General features: G+C 49.8%; 3 non-coding genes across 3 annotated transcripts in view; all 3 read right to left on the reverse strand.

Moving 5' to 3' along the window:
* LOC124319356 overlaps positions 1 to 1,805 on the reverse strand; it is a 4,575-nt gene extending 2,770 nt beyond the window's left edge. The window contains exon 1 of the ribosomal RNA XR_006913049.1: positions 1 to 1,805. This exon is cut by the window's left edge and continues 2,770 nt beyond it. This is a non-coding gene — a ribosomal RNA (large subunit ribosomal RNA).
* A 641-nt stretch (positions 1,806 to 2,446) lies between these two features.
* LOC124319353 lies at positions 2,447 to 2,599 on the reverse strand. Its single transcript, XR_006913046.1, has one exon. It is a non-coding gene; the product is annotated as a 5.8S ribosomal RNA (ribosomal RNA).
* A 937-nt stretch (positions 2,600 to 3,536) lies between these two features.
* On the reverse strand, positions 3,537 to 5,831 carry LOC124319355. Its single transcript, XR_006913048.1, has one exon. It is a non-coding gene; the product is annotated as a small subunit ribosomal RNA (ribosomal RNA).
* Positions 5,832 to 9,337: the final 3,506 nt, after the last annotated feature.

Consider the following 9,337-nt stretch of genomic DNA (forward strand, 5'->3'; position numbering starts at 1 on the left):
TCCCTCTGGAGTATTTGCTACTACCACCAAGATCTGCACCGACGGCGGCTCCGGGCAGGCTCACGCCCACAACCCTTCTACGCTCACCGTCGCGACCCCCCTACTCGTCGGGGCCTCAGCGCCGTCGCTCTCTTCGAGCTGACACGGACGTTATTCGCTCTGCCGACCGACGGCCCGGTATAGGCACGACGCTATAGCGCCTCCCATTTTAAGGGCTAGTTGCTTCGGCAGGTGAGTTGTTACACACTCCTGAGCGGATTCCGACCTCCATGGCCACCGTCCTGCTGTCTTTAGCAACCAACTCCTTTTCGTGGGATCCGAAATGTGCGTCGTTTAGGCGCCTTAACCGGGCGTTTGGTTCATCCCACAGCGCCAGTTCTGCTTACCAAAAATGGCCCACTGGGCGCTCAGATTCAAATCAATTGCCGCGGCCTCAATCAAGGAAAAAGGCCGGGCTTCTCACCCATTGAAAGTTTGAGAATAGGTTGAGGTCGTTTCGACCCCAAGGCCTCTAATCATTCGCTTTACCGGATGAAACTCCGTTTGTTCTCTTTGCGAGCACCAGCTATCCTGAGGGAAACTTCGGGGGGAACCAGCTACTAGATGGTTCGATTAGTCTTTCGCCCCTATACCCAACTCCGACGATCGATTTGCACGTCAGAATCGCTGCGGACCTCCACCAGGGTTTCCCCTGGCTTCGTCCTGGCCAGGCATAGGTCACCATCTTTCGGGTCCCAACGTGTGCGCTCTGGGTTCGTCCGGCCGACTCGACCAAACCCTTTTAAGGGGGAAAGATCTCGCGAGCATTCGGACGCCCTGGGGTTGCGCCCGCTCTGTTCGAGACGGGATCACCCCTCGCGGATGCACCCTCATCGGGGCCGCTTCACTTTCATTGCGCCTCGCGAGTTTAGTTTGATAATTTCTCGACGACTTGCGCACATGTTAGACTCCTTGGTCCGTGTTTCAAGACGGGTCGGGTGGGACCCGACTTCTACTCTCCGCTCTGGGCCTCCACAGGTTGAGCACCGCAACTTTTTCTCTTTTACAAAAAAAAGCTACGACACCTCCCGGGAGGAGACAGGTCACGACCGGGCAGTACTGTTGGGAAACGCCGCGCTCGTCATCGCGGCACCCGCGAAGGTAACCACGAAACTCGCTAACGGACGCCCCGTGTAACAGACACCCAGTCGGTCGCGGAGTCCTACTAGGCCCCCCACTTGCGGACCTTGGCGTGGCTATTGCGATCGCAGAACGACTTATGCAAGAGAGCCGCCAATTCAGGCAGTCTCCATGCAGCGTTAAGGGCATACAACCAAGTGCCGGGAGCGGGGACTTGTTCGACCTTCGAGGGCCCACCCGTTTAACCCCCTGAACGGTTTCACGCACTCTTGAACTCTCTCTTCAAAGTTCTTTTCAACTTTCCCTCGCGGTACTTGTTCGCTATCGGTCTCGTGGCGATATTTAGCCTTAGAAGGAGTTTACCTCCCGCTTAGGGCTGCACGCTCAAGCAACCCGACTCTTGGGAAGGGATCCGATGCACGGTCTCGGCTCGTCTTATCTACGGGCCTGACACCCTCTGTGGGTTGCTCGCCCCGTTCATGGAGACTTGGACGATAGATACCGGACAGACGCGCACGATCCTCCCGAACACCACATTCCTCGGCACCCGCTCAACCGGGCGCGAGGTTCGGTGCTGGGCTCATCCCTGTTCGCTCGCCGCTACTAAGGGAATCCTTGTTAGTTTCTTTTCCTCCGCTTACTGATATGCTTAAGTTCAGCGGGTAGTCTCATCTAAACTGAGGTCAGAATGAATTGTTTGTTTTCAAAAGGAGACAACACTTTATCTAGCTCGGCAGACTTTGGCGTTTTAAAGCCGGGAAAGATTGAATAATTGCCGGTTCAAATTTTTTTTTTTCGAAATAAAGCGAGTCTCTCGTTATTCGCAAAAATTAATTTACGAAAAGTGACAGGGCGTCCTGCGGCTTTTTGTATTGAAACAACGCGTCGTGCGCGAACCAAGCTTGCATAACGAGCGGTTAGAGTGAGTGATAATTCGCGGTGGTCGACACTTCGACACGCCCGGCGCACACACACAACTAAACTCGCGTTGAAGCGGTATATCGCGCACACGCAGCCGACACCTTGTTCGAGAAGATGTGTTTATTTCTAAAATTTTTTTTTGAGTTGGCTCAAAAATTTCCCATCTGTTTTGCCATCGAAAAAGGTTTCTTTTGAATAGAGAGGAAAAAAACAAAACAGGGCGAACCTTCTTTTATTTTTCCCCCTTTTTTGTATTTGAGGCATCGCGGACACTTAAGTCGCGCGGCACCCAGACGTTAGAGATTCGGGAGCTTTTATGCGGTCAGGCCGGGTGAAAAATAAATCTCGCCGCGACCCAACATGCAAAACCAAGACTGAAAAAATCTCTGTTCGTTCATCATTCGACCGACCCTCAGTCAGATGTGGCCCGAGCGAGAAGCTGGGCCGCCATTTACGTTCAAGATTTCGATGCTCCATGTGTTCTGCAGTTCGCATGGATTAGCGCACTTTGCTGCGCTCTTCATCGATCCACGAGCCTAGTGATCCACCGTTCAGGGTCGTATATAAAACGACATATTCGTTTTCTTCTCTCTTTTTCTCCAACCCGCCCAAGCAAATGAATGCGAGGGCGGAGAAAGAAAGCCAGAAAGAAAATGTTCCGATAAACACTCGTACTAGAATTTGGGTTTAGTGTGTTATTGTGATTTTGAATTCTTCCTACTTCATCGAGAGGGCGAAGGGCAAGCTTAAAAAACATTCGGTTTTCAACGGCATAGTGTCGGGCTTTGGAGTGTTAGTCTATACGACGCACACGCACGCAACCACGAGTATCTACGCCCGAAAAGAACGTCCAGAGTAAAGTCTCACACTTTCGTCCCCCACCGAGAATCAAAAAATCCCGAAGACGAAGAGAGAAACAAAAAAAAAACAATTTCGATTGGGCGTATCCGCTTTAAACCACCGCGCATCAGAGCGCCTGATACCCGTTCAAAATCTTGATGTTTTTTTTTTTTTTTTCCGACTCTCCATCCACCGAGTTTTTATTTTTCAAAGTGTTTGATTTAGGGACTAAGACTTTATAAAATCTCCTTTATTGTTCCTTCGGTACTCGCGGCCCAGGCGGGCTATCGTATTCTTCACTCTACTAACGTCAACACTGTGAGCGCCGCTAAAGGTCGAATGAATCTATAGAGACATTCACCATCGAAGCAGGAAGAATTTGCTCACGGCCATAGACCAAATCGAAAGACTTTGTGTTTTTTTTTGAGCCGAGAGGAAAGAAAAATCAATTTGAAAAGGCGAATCCGCTTTAAACCACCGCGCATCAGAGCGCCTGATACCCGTTCAAAATAAATGATTTTCTTCCGTCAACCCACACATAGTTCATACGATGTCTTACGCCGAAAGACTTTTGATGGGGTTTTTTTTTGTTTTGCAACTTTTAGTTGTTTCGTGCTCAACCAAAGCCATATGCGCAAAACATTTGTCTTGTTCGTTTATGATCCTTCCGCAGGTTCACCTACGGAAACCTTGTTACGACTTTTACTTCCTCTAAAGGATCAAGTTCGACCATCTTTCAGTCTCGCCGTTGGTAGGCACCGCACGGGCAGAGATTGCTCCCCACTCGACGGCACCCCGACAAGCCCGTCCGAAGGCCTCACTAAATCATTCAATCGGTAGTAGCGACGGGCGGTGTGTACAAAGGGCAGGGACGTAATCGACGCGGGCTAGTGACCCGCGCCTACTAGGGATTCCTGGTTCATGGGGATCATTGCAGTCCCCAATCCCAACCACGAAGGAGGTTCAGCGGTTACCCGGTCCTTTCGGACAGGGAGAGTGAAACACGCTGATTCCTTCAGTGTAGCGCGCGTGCGGCCCAGGACATCTAAGGGCATCACAGACCTGTTATTGCTCACTGTCACGCGGCTGGACGCCGCTTGTCCCTCTAAGAAGACTGCGTGACGGACGCGAGAGCAGAAGGTATCGCCGGGGATGACGACGACCGAATAACAATAGAGCCAGCCCCCGCGAGACATTCCCGACAAAGCCCCGCCATACCTCATCCGCCAGGCAACCAACCCGTGAAGGCCGTACACCCGACGAACAAAGCACAACGAAACCAAGCCGAGAGATTGCCTCACTAAAGGAACCAGTCCCACCGAGACCCGAATCGCCGCCACCTGATCCCGACGCCTCCGTACTCCCTTCGGTTTCAATTGATAAAACCCGTCACCTATTTAGCAGGCTAGAGTCTCGTTCGTTATCGGAATTAACCAGACAAATCGCTCCACCAACTAAGAACGGCCATGCACCACCACCCACCGAATCAAGAAAGAGCTCTCAATCTGTCAATCCTTCCAGTGTCCGGGCCTGGTGAGGTTTCCCGTGTTGAGTCAAATTAAGCCGCAGGCTCCACTCCTGGTGGTGCCCTTCCGTCAATTCCTTTAAGTTTCAGCTTTGCAACCATACTTCCCCCGGAACCCAAAGACTTTGGTTTCCCGGAAGCTGCCCGTCGAGTCATTGGAGTAACTCCGACGGATTGCTGGTTGGCATCGTTTATGGTTAGAACTAGGGCGGTATCTGATCGCCTTCGAACCTCTAACTTTCGTTCTTGATCAAGGAAAACATTCTTGGCAAATGCCTTCGCTGTTGTTCGTCTTGCGGCGGTCCAAGAATTTCACCTCTGTCGCCGCAGTACGAATGCCCCCGTCCGTCTCTATTGACCATTACCTCGGGTCCAAAAGTAAAAGACCAGCAAAATCGGACCGAGGTCCTATTCCATCATTCCATGCTGCGATATTCAGGCGTTGGGATACACCTGCTTTGAGCACTCTAATTTGTTCAAAGTAAACGTTGCCGGCCGCCCGAGACACCCGGTGAAGGGCACCCCGAACGATTGACTGGGTGGAGCGAATCGAGTCAACTACGACCAAAATTTAAAAAAGAACCCGAAAGAACTTTCCAACTCTGGCCGCAGATACAACAACGACGCACCGACCACCACTCCGGCGATGTTGTCCGACCGTGAAGAGAGTCGGGCTTTGACACCCGGGCTCCCAGAGCGTGAAACGCAACACCCTTGATTCAGAGCGGCGCCGCCCGGCCGAAGACAGACATCCGACTACGAGCTTTTTAACCGCAACAACTTTAATATACGCTATTGGAGCTGGAGTTACCGCGGCTGCTGGCACCAGACTTGCCCTCCAATGGTTCCTCGTTAAAGGATTTAAAGTGTACTCATTCCAATCACGGGGCCTCGGAAGAGTCCCGTATCGTTATTTTTCGTCACTACCTCCCCGTGCCGGGAGTGGGTAATTTGCGCGCCTGCTGCCTTCCTTGGATGTGGTAGCCGTTTCTCAGGCTCCCTCTCCGGAATCGAACCCCGATTCCCCGTTACCCGTTGCAACCATGGTAGGCGCGTAACCTACCATCGACAGTTGATAAGGCAGACATTTGAAAGATACGTCGCCGGCGCGAAGGCCGTGCGATCGGCGTGAAGTTATCCAGAGTCACCAAAATTGGTACGGTGCGCGAGCCCGAAAGCCCGGCCCCGACTGGTTTTGATCTAATAAAAGCACCTCTTCTGCGAGCCCGAAAGCCCGCAGTCGAGGCTCGAGTGCATGTATTAGCTCTAGAATTACCACAGTTATCCAAGTAGGATGGAGTGGATCTAAGGAACCATAACTGATTTATTGAGCCATTCGCGGTTTCGCCGTCTAGCGGCTTGTACTTAGACATGCATGGCTTAATCTTTGAGACAAGCATATGCTACTGGCAGGATCAACCAGGTATTTCGTGTATGTTTGTTTGATATGCATCCGGCGAGTTGCGGGTTTTTATTTCGCCCACGCATCACCAAACACACACCAAATCAACACGTTTTTCGTTTTTTTTTCTTTTTCTTCGGAAACTAAAATTTTTGATCGCAACGCCTGGCGTGTCACAGCGAGTCCCAGTGAAGAGAAACACCGATCCGATCCGTTTGTTGGATTTTTTTCATTTCAATTTCCAAAGTCAAAGACCATTCAACGGTCTATGAGCCCAAAGTGAATCGGATTCATTCGACCGGTCTTGATATATTCATCAACTTTTTTTCCCGTATTACGGTTTTCGACGGTCATATGTGGCGTGCTGTATGCTCATAAGTCAAGCCTGCTTTACTAAGCTGACAAGCATACATCTTTTAAATTTTTGTGGGCTCAGAGTTTTATTTTTATTTTTCCACCGCCGAGGCACACTCTCGCATCACCCCGCACGACACACACACACACACACACCTCACCGCTCAACGGTCACACGAGGCAGAATTTTCCGCAAAGACTTTCGAAGAGAAAGAGAAAACTCGGAACAACCGCGGTCAGAGGCCAGCATAGAGGCATCGTATAGAAAGTCATGGGCGGAAAAAAACAAATCATTTCAAGTCGAGACAAGCAACCAGACTACCCCTATAAAAGTGCGCAATTCTTTAAGAGTTCACCGAAGAATGACCGAGATCAAGTATGCACGAAACGAACATATTCCAAGGGCAGCTGAATAAGCGATTCTGCGCCGAAGCGCGAGAAAAGCAAGCGGTACACCGATGGGGATCGTTTTTTTATCGTGTTAGATTCGTTGTTGTCAAGCAAGGATTCTCAAAATGTTTTTTTGCATTGCACCCAAGTTTCGTACTGATTACTTGTCGCAGACCGGTGACTGTCAAAAAAAATTTTTTTACGTTTTTTCTTGAGAGGTCACTGCCTACACACAACTCCGGGCGGGCCGTACACTCACAGCCGTTTGAATTCTCCCTTCGTGTGTCATGGCCATAACTGAGCGTACATCTTACCGGGCGCCGAGTTGATCTGGCTTGTTCGATGAACGTTCGGGATACGTACAATCGATATAGCTCCAACCGTAACTCGTTTGTAATTACGCCGGCCATACTCAGCGGGCGCTCAGCTCAGCTCTCGATATCTTCCGTCGAAGGGAAGTTCGTAGTAAAAGAGAGTCAGAGTCGACGCCACATTTTGCGGTCCTCGCATCTCATCCGATTTTTGAATTTTATAGATTTGCCATCACTTCCACCCAATTCTCTCGTATATTTCAATCTCTTGACTTTGTCCGACCGGGCCGTCTTCGCCCCCCCTTCAACTCCGTCCATCTCCACTTCTGTGTTCCACACAACGAGCTTCCGTCAAACGGCAAAATGTGAAATATGCGCACGCCGCACGAAATAATTTGAAAGCGTTCTGTTTGGTGGCTTTTTTATTTTTTATCTCTCGGCTCACACACACACACACACATTTCCGCCTGAACGGTAATTTTTTTTGATACGGTGTCAAAAAGTGAAAAGACGCGCACCATTTTCTTTTCTCTTCCGTATCGTCGCTGACGGTAAACGCTGATGGTTATGATGCCGTAAGTTTGGAAGAAAGAATCTTTCCCGTCTTGTCTTGTTACGGTAAAATAACAAAGAACAAGCGTCCGATTTCTCTCACAGACGGCCACAGACAAACCACACGTGCCGAAGAAACGAAACGTCCGAAACCAAAAAAATGTTTGACGCGCGCACCTCTTCTGAACTTTTCGACCAAGAGTCGTTGGATCGAGTGACGAGCTTCTCAGCTGTCGCACCAATCGGTGAAGCGGGCGTTTGAATTCCCGTCCACATCGCGGTTCGGATATATTTTTACATATACCGACCATCGGAAATTTCGAAAACGGTTTTACCGAAGGAATGATATTTCACACACCGACAGCTCATCGAGTTCGTCTCCGTTCAACGGTTTTTTTTTTTAAGACTTTTTGATCGCATGGGGCTAAACTGGTTAGAGCAAAGCCGCGATCCAAGCAGTGAAAAAAAAACAAAGACAGTGCAAGCGCGATCGAACGGAATCGAAACTAAAATCATGTGAAGTGGCGGGCGGAAAGGAGCTCAGCTACGGTGGAAATGAAACTACAACTAACGCCGAACCGGACAACTTCCCATTCTGCGTCTTCGTTTCATTTCCCAAAGCTCCCCGTCGATACCAAAGTTTTTGCGTCGAAGCTACTAAAGAAATTTCGCGCTTTCCTTTTCGCCTCTTTCGCCTTCCCTTCGATATCTATCCAACCACCGGCTTCGACTTTATTTCTTTCACCCGTCTATTCGCCCGATAGTCGACGGTCGGCCATTCTTTGGTATCGGCCAGGCGGACTAACAAGAAGTAAGACTCGTTTGAAAAATTTGGACCGGGCTTTACAATCGCTGCTTGTCGTAATGTCGCAAATTTGAAAAAAATTTTCAATTCGAGAAACCAAACTATTCGACACTTCGAAAATTTTTGGGACTCTGAAAATTTTTCCGAGTTTAGGAATCGAGACCTCTTCTATACTAAGGAAAACCACTAATGTTCCGCCGCATAATGTCTCCGTTTTTCCGGCTCATTTTTAGCGATTGGACGGGGACATTGCCCCATCCAACCGCCAGCCGACTTTCAGGAACCGTCGTTTTCAAAGTTGGGACTTAGAAAATTTTCGACGAGTGGGAATTTTTTACGGTCGCAAGTCATCACGACACGCCCGACCAACCCATTTGAGAGCCGCCACGCCTCGACGGTGTGACGGCTTTTTTTTCGAATCGACGGGTCTCGCTCACTCCTCTCTCGCGCCGACCAGAGGCCGGGCGAGAGAGTCGTTGCCAAACACCGTCGTCGGAAATGGGAGAATTTGAGTGGGAATTTTTTACGGTCGCGAGTCATCACGACACGCCCGACCAACCCACTTGAGAGCCGCCACGCCTCGACGGTGTGACGGCTTCTCTTTTCGAATCGACGGGTCTCGCTCACTCCTCTCTCGCGCCGACCAGTGGCCGGGCGAGAGAGTCGTTGCCAAACACCGTCGTCGGAAATCGAGAAATTTTCATTTCCATTTCCATTTTTTTTTCATCGGCCTTTATACGTCCAAGTCCCGCCAACCACGTCACTACCACGTCGTCGGGACTTAGAAAAATTTTTCAATTTTTCGGACTTAGAAAATTTTTCAACTTTCTTTTTTCGACAACCTCTTCCCTATATAGGAAAGTAGTGGATGTTCCGGGCAGTAACTGTACGAAAAAGTCGATTTCCGAATTTTTGCCGGACATTCACCTGAGCTCAGGCCGGGCCGCCCGCTCAACTGCCGCCCGGTCACCACCAAAAACCGGTCTTGGAAATTTTAGGACTTAGAAAATTTTTCAACTTTTTCTTTCTCGACAACCTCTTCCCTATATAGGAAAGTAGTGGATGTTCCGGGCAGTAACTGTACGAAAAAGTTGATTTCCGAAATTTTGCCGGGCTTT

This window comes from Daphnia pulicaria, unplaced genomic scaffold, assembly GCF_021234035.1.
Source record: "Daphnia pulicaria isolate SC F1-1A unplaced genomic scaffold, SC_F0-13Bv2 h1tg000159l, whole genome shotgun sequence".
Taxonomy (NCBI): domain Eukaryota; kingdom Metazoa; phylum Arthropoda; class Branchiopoda; order Diplostraca; family Daphniidae; genus Daphnia; species Daphnia pulicaria.